This window comes from Nannospalax galili, unplaced genomic scaffold, assembly GCF_000622305.1.
Source record: "Nannospalax galili isolate Female #2095 unplaced genomic scaffold, S.galili_v1.0 scaffold88, whole genome shotgun sequence".
Classification (NCBI taxonomy): domain Eukaryota; kingdom Metazoa; phylum Chordata; class Mammalia; order Rodentia; family Spalacidae; genus Nannospalax; species Nannospalax galili.
Genome location: NW_008358908.1, coordinates 985782 through 1001091, shown reverse-complemented (window position 1 = coordinate 1001091; position 15310 = coordinate 985782).

Sequence of the window (15310 nt, the reverse complement as noted above, 5' to 3'; positions counted from 1 at the left end):
TTATGGAGTGTTTCACTTTGTTCTTTATTTCAGCCTGAGTATTCTTCAATATTTCTAGCTCTTTTCTGAAATCATTCAGAAGTTTATCCCTACCTTCCTTCAGTTCTTTGATTTCTTTGTGTGTTATCACTGATCACTGAATTCTTTTATCATGTTTATAATTGTTCTTTTGAGTTCTATGTCCTGCGTTTTCTCTAGGAGGTTCTTATTGTACTCCTCTAGAGGACTGTTGGTATTTCGTGGGAATATGTTATTTTGGTTTTTTATGTTTGTATTTTTTCTCTGTGATTTTGACATGTGAATTTCTTTTGTAGTTTCTGATTCTTGTGTGAGACTTAGGCCTTCCAGTTTAGGTCTACCTCTTTTTGTGAACTTTATGTGTCTTCGTGGTTTACTTTTTGGACATGAATGGCTGGTTCCTCTAAGCTTCCAGTTCTCTCTTTTGATTTTATATTGGTGTGGCCAGTTTGCCTTTGTCTTCAGAAGTCCCCACAGAGGCCCAATTCAGATGAGTCATATATTTTCAGGCTTTCTCCTAAGGTCTTAACCCCTCCAGGAATGATTTTGGCCTCAGGAATTTGGGGGTGGGACTGGCCTGGGAGCCTGGCCTAGGAAAGATGCTGGTCTAGGGCAGCTGGTGGTCATGCCACTCAGAGATGCAAAGGGCAGATGGGGTGGGAAGAGGCCCCAAGGACTCCTGGGGACTGCACTGAGGAGCTGTGTTGGTCTGGATGCAAAAGATCAGGAAGAGGAAAGGTCAGCCCCCCAGGTCCCAGAAAGAGGCTGGTGAGTGGTACAGACCCAGGGAAGCAGAGGGAGGTGAGGGCTGGGCAAGACCCAGAAGCAGTGCTCCTGGGGCCCAGGGAAGGCACTAAGCTTGTCTGGATGAAAAGGATCAGGAAGCAGTATTGGTTCCCCAGGTGTCAGGGCCCCAAGACGAGGAATGGGACAGGACCCAAACTAGGAGAGGCCGGCAGGGAAAATGGGAGGGTTAATGAGGGTGGGGGAGTCAAGGTGTGGAGGGTGCAATGGATTGACCCCCTGACAGAGGCCTGTGGGTAGGAGAGAGGCCTGCGGCAGGTGGTGAAGGCCCAGGGAAGCAGAGGGAAATGAGGGCAGGGCCAGGCCCAGAAGCAGTGCTCCTGGGGCCCAGAGAAGGCACTCTGTTTGTCTGATGAAAAGGCCCAGGAAGCAGTATTGGATCCCCAGGTGTCTGGGGCCCCAAGACAAGGAATGGGGCAGGACCCAAACTCAGAGAGACTGTTAGGTGTGATGGGAGGGTGAATGAGGGTGGGGGAGTCAAGGAGTGGAGGGCGTGATGGACTTACCCCTGAGAGAGGCCTGCGGGTAGGATAGAGGCCTGCAGCAGGTGTTCGATTAGTTATGTTTTATTAAACTATGCAAAAGTTCTTTAAAGATTATGCATGATAATGATAGCTACCATTCAAGGAAATGCAAATATTACAGAAAGAATCTGCTTTTGCAGGAAGAAATCTGGGAGCACAGTAAACAAGTAACAGGTGGGCCAGAGAGAGTTTCAGCTTTCAGATCCCTGGTTCCTGACATACAAAGCACACCTAATAAATAGGTCTGCTTGTCCTAATTTATTTACATTTTAAAAGAGTGTATTTTATTGATTATAGTTGCTGATTTGATTTTATTTATATTGCAATTAACATTAAATATATAAGCACAGAGGTGGATAAAGAGTGAGCGACAGATATTCTACATTATCTTCAGGCTTATATGTCTGATATTTAACTTCACGTAGCATTACCTTCTGCATGCCTTTTTATGCTACATAAAAGTTGACCCTGCATGACCATATGGAAATAGAGTCCTACAAGCTCCTGGGACCCCGTTCATATGAACCCACAGCAATGGTGTCAGCATGCACAAGATCCATGCAAACTCAAACAGACAAAAACCCAGCATAGAAGTAGGAAATGGGAGCTGACCCCAATCTTAGCTGAAGAAATATTGGTGACTGATTACTGCTGGGTATTACTGCTGGGTGAGGAAGAGCTGATCTTCCTAAAGTGAAAGACTCTAGATGGGCTGACTAGTCCTCAGCAGATGAACTGGCATGGAGGGATGTCTGGGGACACTAACTTGACACAATAGACCTTAAGACAAATAAGATATGAATTCTGGGGCAGGGGTATAAGGGAGGGTACCAGTGGGGAAGGGGGTATAAAGATGATTAAGATTGATTGGGATGGTCTGTATGAAATACACACCAAAAAAAAATCAATAAAAAAAAGTTGACCATGCATCAAATGTGTGACCTACTTGTTTATGTGAAACTTGGTCAGCTTTTCCATATCCATGGTAACAAAAGTTCTGTTTTGTCCTATTAGCATCAGAATTAAACATTTATGGGAGACAGGCTTGAGGCTAGGGTAAATGTCTTATTGACAGCCATACAGCAGGCCCAAGGCAATGGCCTGACCACTGGAGCCACAAGAAAGCCTTGTGACATTTGCTCCCATTGGCAGATCATGAGACTGATGCCTAGAGCTAGCCACTCCCTAATCACCACCCTTGGAATTCCAAATTGCAACTTAGACAGCCTAGGTCATGTGGTTCCCAGGAAACCAGGCCCCATAAGGAAACTGGAACCTAAGTAACCTGAAACCCATTATGCTAATGAGGTGTCTGGCTCTGGATGTCATGGTAGGACACAGCCCTGCCAAAGATCTGAGTTGTAACTTCTTGATTGGACCCCCACCCCTATATAAGCTTGTGCCCTTCTGCAATAAACTGGATCTGCCTCAAGGAACCTGGTCTCCTGTGTCTGAATGCGGCTCCGCTGACACAGTTTCCTCATGGTGAGACTGGGGTCTGGGACTGGGCAGAGTAGCCAAGATTGCACAGGGAGCAGAAGAGCGGCCTAGCACCAGGAGAGCAGAGAGCTGCCTCAGCACCACAAGGAGCAGGAGAGCAACCACAGCTTGCGCCACAGCTTGGAATGAAGGGCAGTGTGTGCAATCAGGGGTAGCGCCCAGGAGGCGATGCCCGTGTGCTCGCAGGCAGCGCCCGTGTGATCGGAGGCAGCACCCAGGAGGCGGTGCCCATGTGATCCAAGGCAGTGTTCCTGTGAGCCGAGGAGCTGCGCCGGGAGACAGCACCCAGCACCGGAAAAGTGGAGGGGCGACTGCAAACGTAATTTCCTTAAAGAATTTGGCTGTAGTCACAGATTAAAGTTTATTTCTGTTGTAGGTGGCATTGTTTGACATCAAGAAATGTTTAGCTCTTCAGAGGTCTAATTTCCAGTTAACATTTAATAATATGCCATGAGTTAGAGGGATGGTCATTGGTCATTGGGGTTACCTGTGCCACTTTTGTTAGAAGATGCATTTTTAATTATGTGTGTGTGTGTCCATCTATGTGTGGATATGTGCACACGAGTGCAGGTGTCAGCAGAGGTCAGAGATATTGGATCCCCTGGAGCTGTAGTTACAGGTTGTTGTGAACCACCCACTCTTAACTGCTGAGCCATCTCTTCAATATCCCAAAATATTTTTAAAATTTCTTCTGGAGTATATGTGAGAATCTTTATAGATTATGGCTTTAGAAGACAAGTCTAGTGCTTTCAAGACTGTCCCTTTTTAAGTATCCAAATAACCATAGAATTGTTAGTAGTCCAAGCACACACGACTCCTTCACATCACACACTATGAATCTCACTATGCAAGTTCCACAGCACATCGAGATGTCTGTATTTTGTTCAGCAAGACATGTACAAAGAGGTGGTATTGGTATTCAAATATATCTGCAAATTTGGGGGTGGGAATGAGTGTACATGTGCATATATGTGAAGGGGTACATGCATGCCTGTGTGTGTGGATGTCAGGGGACAACCTCAGGTGCTTTCCACCTTTCGTTTGAAACAGGGTCTTGTTGACCTGAAATGTCACTAAGTAAGCTGGGCTAGTGGGCCAGTGAGCTCTAAGAATCCACCTGTCTCCTCTTTCCATCTTCCCATTGCTGGAATTACAAGCAACACCATCATACTTAGCTTTTTATGTGGGTTCTGTAGTCCTGAATTCAGTTCCTCATACTTGCAAGGAAGTTTGCTGACAAGTGCTTTACCAACTGAGCTATCTCCCCAGCCCTAAGCCACATCTAGTCCCTGTCTGAAAATTTTTGACCCTTCTCTTATCAAAAGGTAGAGTCCAACTTCCCTCCCTTCAAGTGCTGGCTGGAGTTAGTGGATTTACCTCTAGAAGAACAGCCCATGCTCTTAACCGCTGAGCCACGTCTTCCAACCAGGTACTTCAGTTTTTTGAGGAATGCCCATATTGATTTCCATAGTGGCTGTACCAGTTTGCACTCCTACCAGTGGTGAGTAATGGTTCCTCTTTTTCCACATCCTCACCAGCATTTGTTGCCATTCATTTCCTTGAAGATGGCAGTGCTGACTAGGGTGAGATGGAATCTCAAAGCAGTTTTAATGTGTGCTTCCCTGATGGGTAAAGATGTCGAACCATTTTAAAAACATTTATTGGCCATTTGTGTTTCTTCTCTTGAAAACTGTCTATTCAGTTCATCAGCCCATTGGATAATTTGATTTTATGTCAATATTCAATCACCATGAAAATCTCTAAACTCCCCATTTGGGGCCTTGTCTCTTGGCTTCAACAGAAAGTTCACAAACTGCACAGGCTCATGGACTTTGCTTGAACTAGCAGTGCTCTTACATCCTGTTACTGCCTCCACTACAGCTGTCCTTTGATCCTAGGTGCATCTTTTACTCATGCTATCCAAAATACTTGGCTTACCTTCACCTCTGTTGCTAAAATTCCTTCTGGGAGGTATGCACAACGTCTAACCCCCTCCTCCCCCATGGGACCTACAACAAAGCGAGGTATGAGTTCACCAAACTGCAGTTTGGAGAACCAGCAAGTTTATTAGGCTTACTTACAGAGCACCTACAAGAGTGTGGGTGCACCCCCCAAGACTGCACTGGAAAGTCTCCATCCAGATGTGGATGTGACCTCCTCACAGCAGCACAAAATGGTGAGAGAGCAATTCCCTATGGGCTTCCTCACCCTTAGGCACCCTTAGTCTCTTATCCTTCTGCCGTTAGGACTGACTGGTTGCTTGGGAGGTATGACTGACTCTCCGGGCCCCTCCTTTCTTACAGAGCACCAACAGTCAGGTGTGTGATTATTCTAAGCAAGGGGGTGCAACCAAACTTGGGAAGAAGGCATCTGTCCATATCTTGACTTTTGGAAGACAGTTCTATGCTACACCCTCCTTCTAAACAATTTCCCTGGACTGGGTACTAAACTCTGGTCTACACAGTGATGTCCGAGAGTATAGAGTCCTGTGCAATAAGATGTGGCAAATCTGTATGGAATCTTCTTTAAAGAAGAAGGGAGCATATCGTGGGCATGTAGATGTTCATGGGCTTTCCAGTGAACCCTATGCCTCTCATGAAGCCTCCCAAATAAGCCTAATCTGAGTCCAGTGGTTGGCCACCATGACCCCTCATTCCCACTACCATGTGCCTTCACCAAAAAACTCTGCTGTTCCATGCCATATCCATCACCAAAACCAAACTATGTGCTGCCCAGGACTTGTCCCATATTGTGACCAACTCAATTTCCATTACAACGAAAGCTCCACCAGCACTCTTTATTCTTAGATCCCTGATGCCTCCGTGGAACTCACTGCAGTAGAACAAACATGATTATAAATTATTAACACTAATACTTCATTTTTAAAGAAAAACTCCAAGATATTATTTTGACATATTAATTATAATACATATATATATCCACATTTAAAAATCAATTGACTTGGAAAATTTGAATTTTGAGAGCAAAGTACAGAAACTGGAGGTTGGTGTAAGATTTAGAATACATTTTTTGGAAGGAAAACCTGCCTGCTCAAATGTAACCCTGCCACTTTGGAGCTTTACAAGTCCAGGTGGGATAATAGACCTCCTTCTGCATTATCTTCATTGCAAATGGAGACAGTTACAGAACCTAGCCCTGAAAATTAAATGAGTCAATGCATGTGTCCAGAATATGGAGGTACTCAGTGATCACTGGCCATCTTTAGGAGTCCTTTGATGACTTGCATGAATAAATGTCTTTACCTTTTCTCTCCTAGTTGTGTGTCAACAGTACAGCTCATGCTTTCTTTATACCTTCCCATTGTGCTTATCTAATATTCTTCATAAATATGCTCACAGGTATGTTCAGCAGCTCCATAGGTAATACAGGCAAAGATAAGGACACACAGGTTGGCCACAGCCATTCTTTGCAAATTTCTGCTCTAGCATGTGTCACTAAATAAAAAGTGACAGGGGCTGGAGAGATGGCTCAGCAGTTAAGAGTGAGTACTGCTTTTGCACAGGACCAGAGTTTAGTTCCAAACAGCCATGTTGGACTGCTCACAACCGTCAGTAACTCCATCTTCAGAAGGACTCTATGCTTCTGACCTGTTGGAGCACCTGCACGCACACACGCACACACACACACACACACACACACACACACATACACACCACGCACACACACAAAACTGAAAATAAAACAAAACTTTAATAGTATGAGAAAGATAAGGTTACTGTGATATCATTTTAATACACACGACAGATACAGCATTGTCCGTGGAAAGAATAAAAACACCCAAATAGTTCTATTAATGGGTGATTTGGTGTGACGAGCACAGCAATGGGTAAGGGGACATGCTGAGGCATCTGAACTTCAGTTGTGTTGTATGCTTACTTGGTCATAACTTTAGGAAAAATTAACGGGCGCATTGGTCTCAAGGCAGGTTGTCCTTGTCAGATTCTTGTATGTCACCTCTTTAGCACTATTGGCTTTAGAAAGTGCTATCATGTTGCTAAGCCACATCTGTAAGAAATTGAATACAAATTGCAGCTTAATTTCTATTTCAAGGTAGCAGTTACCAGCTGCACATTATTTGTTCTGTCTTGTTTAAAATAACACTAACTTGCATGCCAGCTACTGTAGACTCCAGATTCTATTCATTAGAGATGAAAGCTAAATCAGCAGCTTGTCCCCTAGAAGCTTGTGCCAGTTTGCTTCCAAAACCCTACCTCAACTCTCTGCAGGCCTGTTAAAGACTCCAAGGTGATGGTGCAATTCTTCCAGGACATTGTTTTTGAGGGGTGGCCCACTAGTGACTTGCTCAGAAATCACCTGAGAAACTTACTTGAAATTGGGTAAGTCTCTTATTTTGGACACACTAAATCTGACTCTCTGGGGATGGACCCAGGAATCTGCATTTTAATCACATGTGCTCTTATGAATGGCACACTTTGAAAGCAACTATCATCTGGGGCCTACTCTGAAATGAATCATTTCTCAGGAAACCGAGTAGTATTTCCTCCAGCTGTCCTTCCTCATTTACTCTTCTGCTTTGTTTTGTGAGATTCAGTAGGCTCTCATCTGATTAATGACTCTCCCTGACCATTACAATCCTTGATGCTGAGTTTCACTAGTTGGTAAAGTCCAGATATAAAATATCTCAGTTCTTTATGAGCATGGCCTTTACAGGAGTCAGACTGCATCCCTGCTCCATTGTGAGAATGTTTCTCTCCTCAGAATATACAAAGCTCCCAGAGCAGGCATGATGGGTAAATAAGCGTTACCATGGCATCATGCTCCTCTGTGCCTTCCCTTGTTAACAGATTTGGCTGTAAACATGTTCTTGGCTAAGTTCCTAATTTGTGCGACTCTGTGTGATCTATCAAATGTAATATGTGTGAGCATTCTTTGAATATACTTGATGTATTGACATTGATCCTGACCCTAGGATGAAAGGATATACCTCTCTAGCCCAGTTCATTACCTCATGGCTCTGAATATTTAAATACGTGAGGAATGAATGATCAAATGAATACAGCAGCTCTGCTACATAAACATAACCTGCTGAGGATCCACTTGCAAAGCTCCATGGACTCTAGCATAAGGCATGAAAGGTCCCAGTGGCTTTGATTTTTTTTTTTTTTTTTTTTTTTTTTTGGTCTTTTTGAGACAGGGTCTCCCTGGAGCCCCAGCTGGCCTGGAACTCACCATGTAGACCAGGCTGTCCTTGAACTCACAGAGATCCACCTGCCTCTTCCTCCCTAGTGCTGGGATTAAAGGTATGCACCATCTTTCTTTTTCTAAGTTGTTTCCTTTTCTCTCCCCCACACTTCTCTATTCCCATTTCTTTGATCCTCTGATCATAATTTCTCCTGGGAACTAGAGTCTGATCCTCTCAGTTCATGGATATCCTAAAATGTGTTCTTTTTCTCCCAGGTCATTGCTGAAAGTAGATTCTTTACCAAATCTGCTGCTCAAAACCCTTTTCTGATCTTGAAATTTTAAGCATGCTTTCCTTTCGCATTGCTGTATTGCTGCCCACTGGTCAACCTTTACTTCAGGTTCCTAAATAAATCAAAGGAGAATTAATATACAGGTTAAATATTCTGGGACCTGGTACATTGAATGACTTACTTGTGCCTCAGTAAAACATCCAGTCCTAGGGGGAAAGTTTAGGCCACTTCTGTGTTTCCTGCTGACTTTGGAAATCAGTTAATACTTAAGAATGTCATTTCTCAAATGTGGTATCTATCTTTCAAAGATAATCCCAGAGTGCACTTGTAGATCCAGTTTAGTAATTATTAACAGCACAGCCAATGTGCATAGCTTGACAACTAGATTATCTGGTTACTGTACTCATGAGCCTCAAGTTCTGGACAAAATAAGAGTACTGCTTTTACTATCCTCCCATAGCCCTTTCTTCCCACATCATCCCATCCCACCAAACTATCCTATTTGAAACAACAGGACAGCTAAATAATGGTCACTGCCGAACTAACTGCAGGCCTTGGCCTCTTACCACAGGTAAAACACCTTGACTTCCCAGTGAAAACTCATGATGATAACTCAAACCATAACCTCATCCTTACAGATATCCAGTTATCCTTTTCCTCAACTGCCTTATAACAACCCATTAATATATACTTCTACAAGTACTTGATTGTGTGACTTCTCTAATTACTAAATTATCAGTAAAAATTCACAATTATTTATTGAGCACCTTCTATGTGTTAGGCACTATTGTAGCTACTGGTGATATAAAGGTTAATATAAGAGTTATGCTTTCATACAAATAAACATTAAAATAAACATAAATGAGAGAAATATATAGTGTTAACCTCTAAAGAAAATTAAATATAGAGATGGTGTATCAATTTCTTTTCTGTCACTGTGATAAAGCACCATGACCAAGGCAACTTACAGAAGGAAGAATTTTATTGGACTTATGGTTCCAGAGGGATAAGAGTCCATCATGGTGGGGGAGGCATGGCAGGAGGCAGCTGTATCAGAGAGCTGAGAGCTCACATCATCAAGTACCTCCAGGAAGCAGGGAGAGAGATACTGAAAGAGCAGTAAGGCTATGAACTCTCAAAGCTGCCCCTAGTGGCATCCTTCCTCCAGCCAGCCTGCATCTCCTAAACCTCCACAAAGACCACCATCTACTGGGGCCAAAATGTTCAAATACTTGGAGCCTATGGGGGGCAATCCTCATTCAAATTACCACAGATGCAATACAACTTATATTGTTTAGGATACAGCTAAATTTCAGTAACAGAAAGATTGGAAATATAGTACTTGAAGAAAATAGACATGTATTTTTTTTATCCCAAAGGTGACCTGCCTGGGGATGGAAGATGGCTCCATCTACAAGAGTCTCCCTATCCATCTCACAGGGTGGTGTCCTCAGGCATATGATCTGAACAATTCCCCAGCCCCATTTCTGCATTCTAGCCAGTGAAAATAAATAAGTTTAGAGCAAATGGCTCTCCATTAAGATTAAGAGGACCTGCAACCGATGTGCCTGTGTTCCTTGTCCTTCCTCTTGGCCCATACTTAATCCCATAACCACAACCAATTACAAAGCCATCTGGGAAATGTAGCATCTATTTGAGCAGACACCTAAATAAAAGTTGAGGAGTTCTTTTATTTAACAGTAAAATAATAAAAGACACAAGTTGTGGTCACTGTCATAATTGTCCTATTTTCCCTGGGCTAGAGAGGTGAAGGTTTTACCAATGGGAGTTTTGTTAGATTAATAACTAATCAGAAAAGACCTTTGAGGAGGTGGTATTTGATATGAGAGTTGACAGACATAAAGGGGGCAGTCATGTGACATGTATGAGAGTTAAAACCCCACAACTATGAGTTAAGATAACCACACATGTATGTGCTTCAAATTAAAGTCTTCATTTTTCATTTAGTTTCTAGTCATTATAATATGTGATTATTTAGGATAGCTTACTAAAAGAACACATCTTGAGATATGTATAAAATATATATTATGTATGCAATCTTATAATTGTTGAAATTTTCAATCCTGTTTACATACTGTTTCTAGAAGTTTTCAGTACATCTGATGCATAGTTATACTAAAGGATTTATACAGATAATTGGTAGAAACTAAATTCTAAAAGCTTAGTGTTTCCATTTGTTTGTTCAATCATCTGGAATTTCCAAATAGCAGTTTACCACCTTCTCCACACCCTTTGCCATGTTTCCCATAAACTCAATCACTGGGCAACTTCATGCAAAGGATAAGAGACTGTGGAATGGGGAACTCTTTTTCTAAAGTAAACTGAGAGGACTTCTAAGTTTTAGGCTCATTCATTAGTCAGATGGATTGTATACAGAGCAAGAAGTGTTTTGTCATTGATTATAAGGAGAGAAAATGCTAGCTTGGAAGGCATGTCACCCTTGTCCCATTCTGGGCTCCAGCCATGCATCTGATAAATATAGGTCTAATTAAAACCATAAGAAACACCACTTGAGGCAGAACTGTAGTCTATTATGCAAGATCAGGCAAGAGTATCCAAAGATTCTAGGCAAGAGGTCCCAATAACAAGGAAGGAGCTTTCTCTTCAAAGCCCTGACATTCCTCTACTAGAGTAAGGGACTGTGAATCCGGTTGAACTGGTGTCTTCTCCAGAGCTTGTACTCCCCCCCCAGCCCCCCACCAAGGGAAACCTTCATTGACCTCTATGTCCAGGAGTGCCCATTAATTAAAGCATGAGTGCAGGGAGCATGGACTTCGCAATAATGTCTCAAACACAAGGTAATAATGACCTTAAATGCCTTTGTCCTAGGTGATTTACATACTTGCAAACACTGGGCTTGTGAAGGCATGACTTTTGTTCGCCTTTAACGAAATTTTATCTTTTTTTTTTTTTTGGTAAATGTTTGTTTCTGTTTCTGAACAGTAAAGTTTTATATTGTATTGCTTCTGGGTTGGATATTCTTTCTTCTATGAGCTCTGCATGTAGGAAGTTTCATTAAATATTATCCTGGCTGTAAAACTCCTCTGGCAATATCTTCCAGTCACATTCCTTTGTTTTCTCTCTCTCTCTCTCTCTCTCTCTCTCTCTCTCTCTCTCTCTCTGTGTGTGTGTGTGTGTGTGTGTAGACAGACAAACAGACAGATAGTAAACCAAAGCTAAAAACACCAAATCTCCATCTTGTATCTGTCCTTTACCTCCCTCTCATGGGCTGGAATGGTGGGAAATGTTGTCTGCAGCCTCTGTTCTCCATAATGGCCTTTCTTGCACAGCTCACAGCTGCTTACCTACCTCTAACATTTTTCACTGAGTTCAGCTCCTAGATATTTCTGAACTCTGTGGCTCATGCCCTCCCCAACCTTCCAAATCTTTGAGTTATAAAATCTGCAGTTGAAAGTGCATGAAGGAAAAGGTGAGGAAGAAGCTCTGGAGCTTAGATGAACTGAGGAGTACTTTGCCTTCTAGGAGACACAGAGCTACCCACAGCCCACCAGCCTCAGAACAAAGACCTGCCCTTTAGGTTGCCTCTAATGAGATCACATGTGCTATCACTTTCCTAACTAGACAATGTCTTGGAAAATAACTAATTGAACATTAATTGCATTCCTGCTCCATTTACTAAACAAGGAGAGTGGGGCTCAAAGAGATCCAGGGTCTTGCCCCAGGTCACAAAGTCAGCCAAAGGCAAAGCAGTAACAAGTACCAAGAGTCTCATGCCCTCTTCACTCTGCCACAGTGTTGTTTGTATAGCGTATTTCTGTCTAGAATGTAGTCTTCAGTCCTCAGAGCCACAGTATAAGGTTTTAGCACAGTGTAGCACAGTCTTGTAATCCTCCTCTAACATTTCCTCAGCCCTAAAATCCATATAAGGAATTTGAAACTCTATCAATTAGCTTTAACAAACTTGGCATATTGCCAACCATATACTCCATCACACTGACTGATTCCAACAGTCAGAGCATTCAGTTAAACGTAAATGTTGAGACTTAATATCTCCGCTAAAAGTGACCATCTGTTCACACTTACTTACCATCTTCCCCAAACATTTTTATTTGACAATCTCAAAGAAAAACTCTACTTGTAAAGAAGACTGAGACTTTAAAGGTTTAGACTTTCTGCTTAAGAGCTGTCAATTAAGCTTACAATTATCTCAAACCTGGTTCAAGTCTTACTAGAAATTCACATTTTTTGGATGGTTCCAAAATCACACTCTTACATGTGTTTTCTAATGTGAAAACTTTAAGAACAAGTCATGGCTTGGAACACAATAGAGCAGGCTGCCTTTACATTTCTTTCCTTCTTTTTTCTTGCTTTCCACTCATCCTGGTTTTTAATGTCTGTATTTTCTTGAAAGAAGAATGATGGAGGAGAAACACTGAGCTTCCAGGTGTACTTTATCAATAATTGGTTTAGCATGCCAGCCAAGAAGCCAGCTAGCTCCTGTGACCTCCCATCACCATCCCAGTGTGCCTCGCAAAGGACTTTCTGTGTCTCTGTCATTTCGGTCAGCAGCTCTTTATTCCTGTCTCACTCCTGTAGAAATCTGGTTTGCATGTGTCATTCAAAGTTTCTTTTAGATGTTTTCAATCACCAGAATCTCACTGGCTCTCAACTGACTTTAGCTTTGGTTGCATTATACATTAGGTATTCTAAACAGACACTAAAGAAATTTACAAAAGACAAGGGAGTTACTGGTCAAGCAAATAAGCTCACAAAAGCTGACAACACCATTTGGAACCAAGACTTTCTAGGTTAACTATTTGCCACTCAGAAGCAAATATCCCTATCAAAGGGGCTGGAGAGGTGGCTCAGCAGTTAAGAGTACTGGCTGCTCTTGCAGAGGACCTAGATTCTGTTCCCAGCACCCACATGATGGCTTGAACAACCATCCCTTACCCTAATTCCAGGGGATCCGATGATCTCTTCTGGCTTCCATGGACACTGCATTACACAGGTGCACTTAGATGCAGGCAAAATACTCATACACATTAAATAAATAATGTTAAACAGAAAGTTTCCTGCTTTTCATCTTGGCGAGTTAACATTAGAGACATTTAAAGTTATGCAGTGAGATGACCTCAAACCAATATGTGTTTTAAATAATAGCTGTAATCATTAGTATTTCTATTTGAATTTCTGGTGATTCACAATACTGTTGTTTTTTGTACTGTTTTTTGTTTTTTCTCAGTTCTCGAGCCTCTGCTGACTGGAATGTGTCTGACATCTTGGCTTGTATTGGAGAAAAACATGCCTTTAAATTTTCCAGAGACCATCAGTCACATCAAAATAACTTTGAAACAGGACCATTCACTTAAAAAATAACTATTACTTCTTACTGAATATCTTCAAATTTGCTGTCTTCATGGAGCTTATGGTCAAGAGAAAGAAACTGAAAACACTGCTTAAATAATCACATAAAGAGAAGAAAGGGATCAGCCAGGGAGACATGGTTTCCACAAAAATAATTCTCAAAATATATGTACTGGGACTGGAAAGACGGCTCAGTGGTGAAAAGCACTGGCTCTCTTGTAGAGGACCTGGGTTCAATTCCTAGCACCCATATGGTGGTTAACAACCATCCATAACTCCAGGTCCAGGGGATCTGATGTCCTCTTCTGATCTCTGCAGGTATTGCATACAGGGGGCACACTTACTTGCATGCAAACAAAACCCTCATACACATAAAATAAGAATTAATTTTTAAAAAGATTTATTTTCCTTCCACCCTAAGATAATGGGTATAAAGACTATAAGAACCAGAGGTGGGGGAGGACTGGAATGAAACAGTGTCTTCTGGACTGGGCAGGAATATACCACTTGAACTCAACTCACAGTGGGTATTGTTTTCAGCATAAAACCTGCCCAATATGGAGCCTGTCCACATTCTGGTATGGAATGTGGAGGGGCTCTAAAGCCCCCACCCCTAACTGAGGAGTTATTGTCAGTGGGTGGTTTCTGGAGGGAAAAGAGTCAATTTCCTTTGAAGGTGTGGTTCCTGTAGGTCAACCACACTTCAGTGCGTTGCTTCATATACATGAGCTATTAAAAAAAAAAAAAAAAAAAAAAAGCACATGAAGTGGCGGGGTGGAGGGCATAGATCCAGGGCAGTTAGTTTGAGGTGTAGAGGGTTAATAAGAAAAATTCATGTATTGATGAAATTATCAAAATTAATAAAAATATTCTATTTTAAAAATTGGGCCTCTGCTTCCCTGGGCCTGCATGACCGGCAGGCCTCTCTCTCCAGGGTAAGTCCATGACACCCTCCCTGCCCTGACTCCCCCAACCTCATTCACCCTCCCATCTCCCCTGCAGGTCTCTCCTCCTAGCCTAGGTCCTGTCCCATTCCTTGTCTTGGTGCCCCGGACACCTGGGGAACCACCACTGCTTCCTGATCCTTTGCATATGGACCAACTCAGTTCCTTCTCAGGTCCCCAGGAGCCTTCTGGGCCTGGCCCAGCCCTCACCTCCCTCTACTTCCCTGTGCCTGTACAACCCACAGGCCTCTTTCCTGGACTCCAGGGCTGACCTTAACTCTTCCTGATCCTTTGCATCCAGACCAACCCCGCTCCTCAGTGCAGTCCCCAGGAGCACTTGGGGCCCTTCCTGCCCCCATCTTCCTTTGCATCTCTGGGCGGCAAGGCCACCAGCTGCCCTAGACTGGCATCTTTCCTGTGCCTGGCTCCTGAGCCAGTCCAATTCCCACATTCCTGAGGCCAAAATCTTTCCTGGAGGGATCCAGATCTTAGAAGAAAGCCTGAGAGCATCTGATCCTCATCTGACTTGGGCCTCTGTGGGAACTCCTGAAGACAAAAGCAATCTGGCCACTCCAATATAAAATCAAAAGAGAGAACCAGAAGCTTAGAGGAACCAGCTTTTTATGCCCAAAAAGTAAACCACAAAGGCACATAAACTTCCAAAAAAGAAGCAGACCTAAACTTGAAGGCCCGAGTCTCGCATGAGAATCAGAAA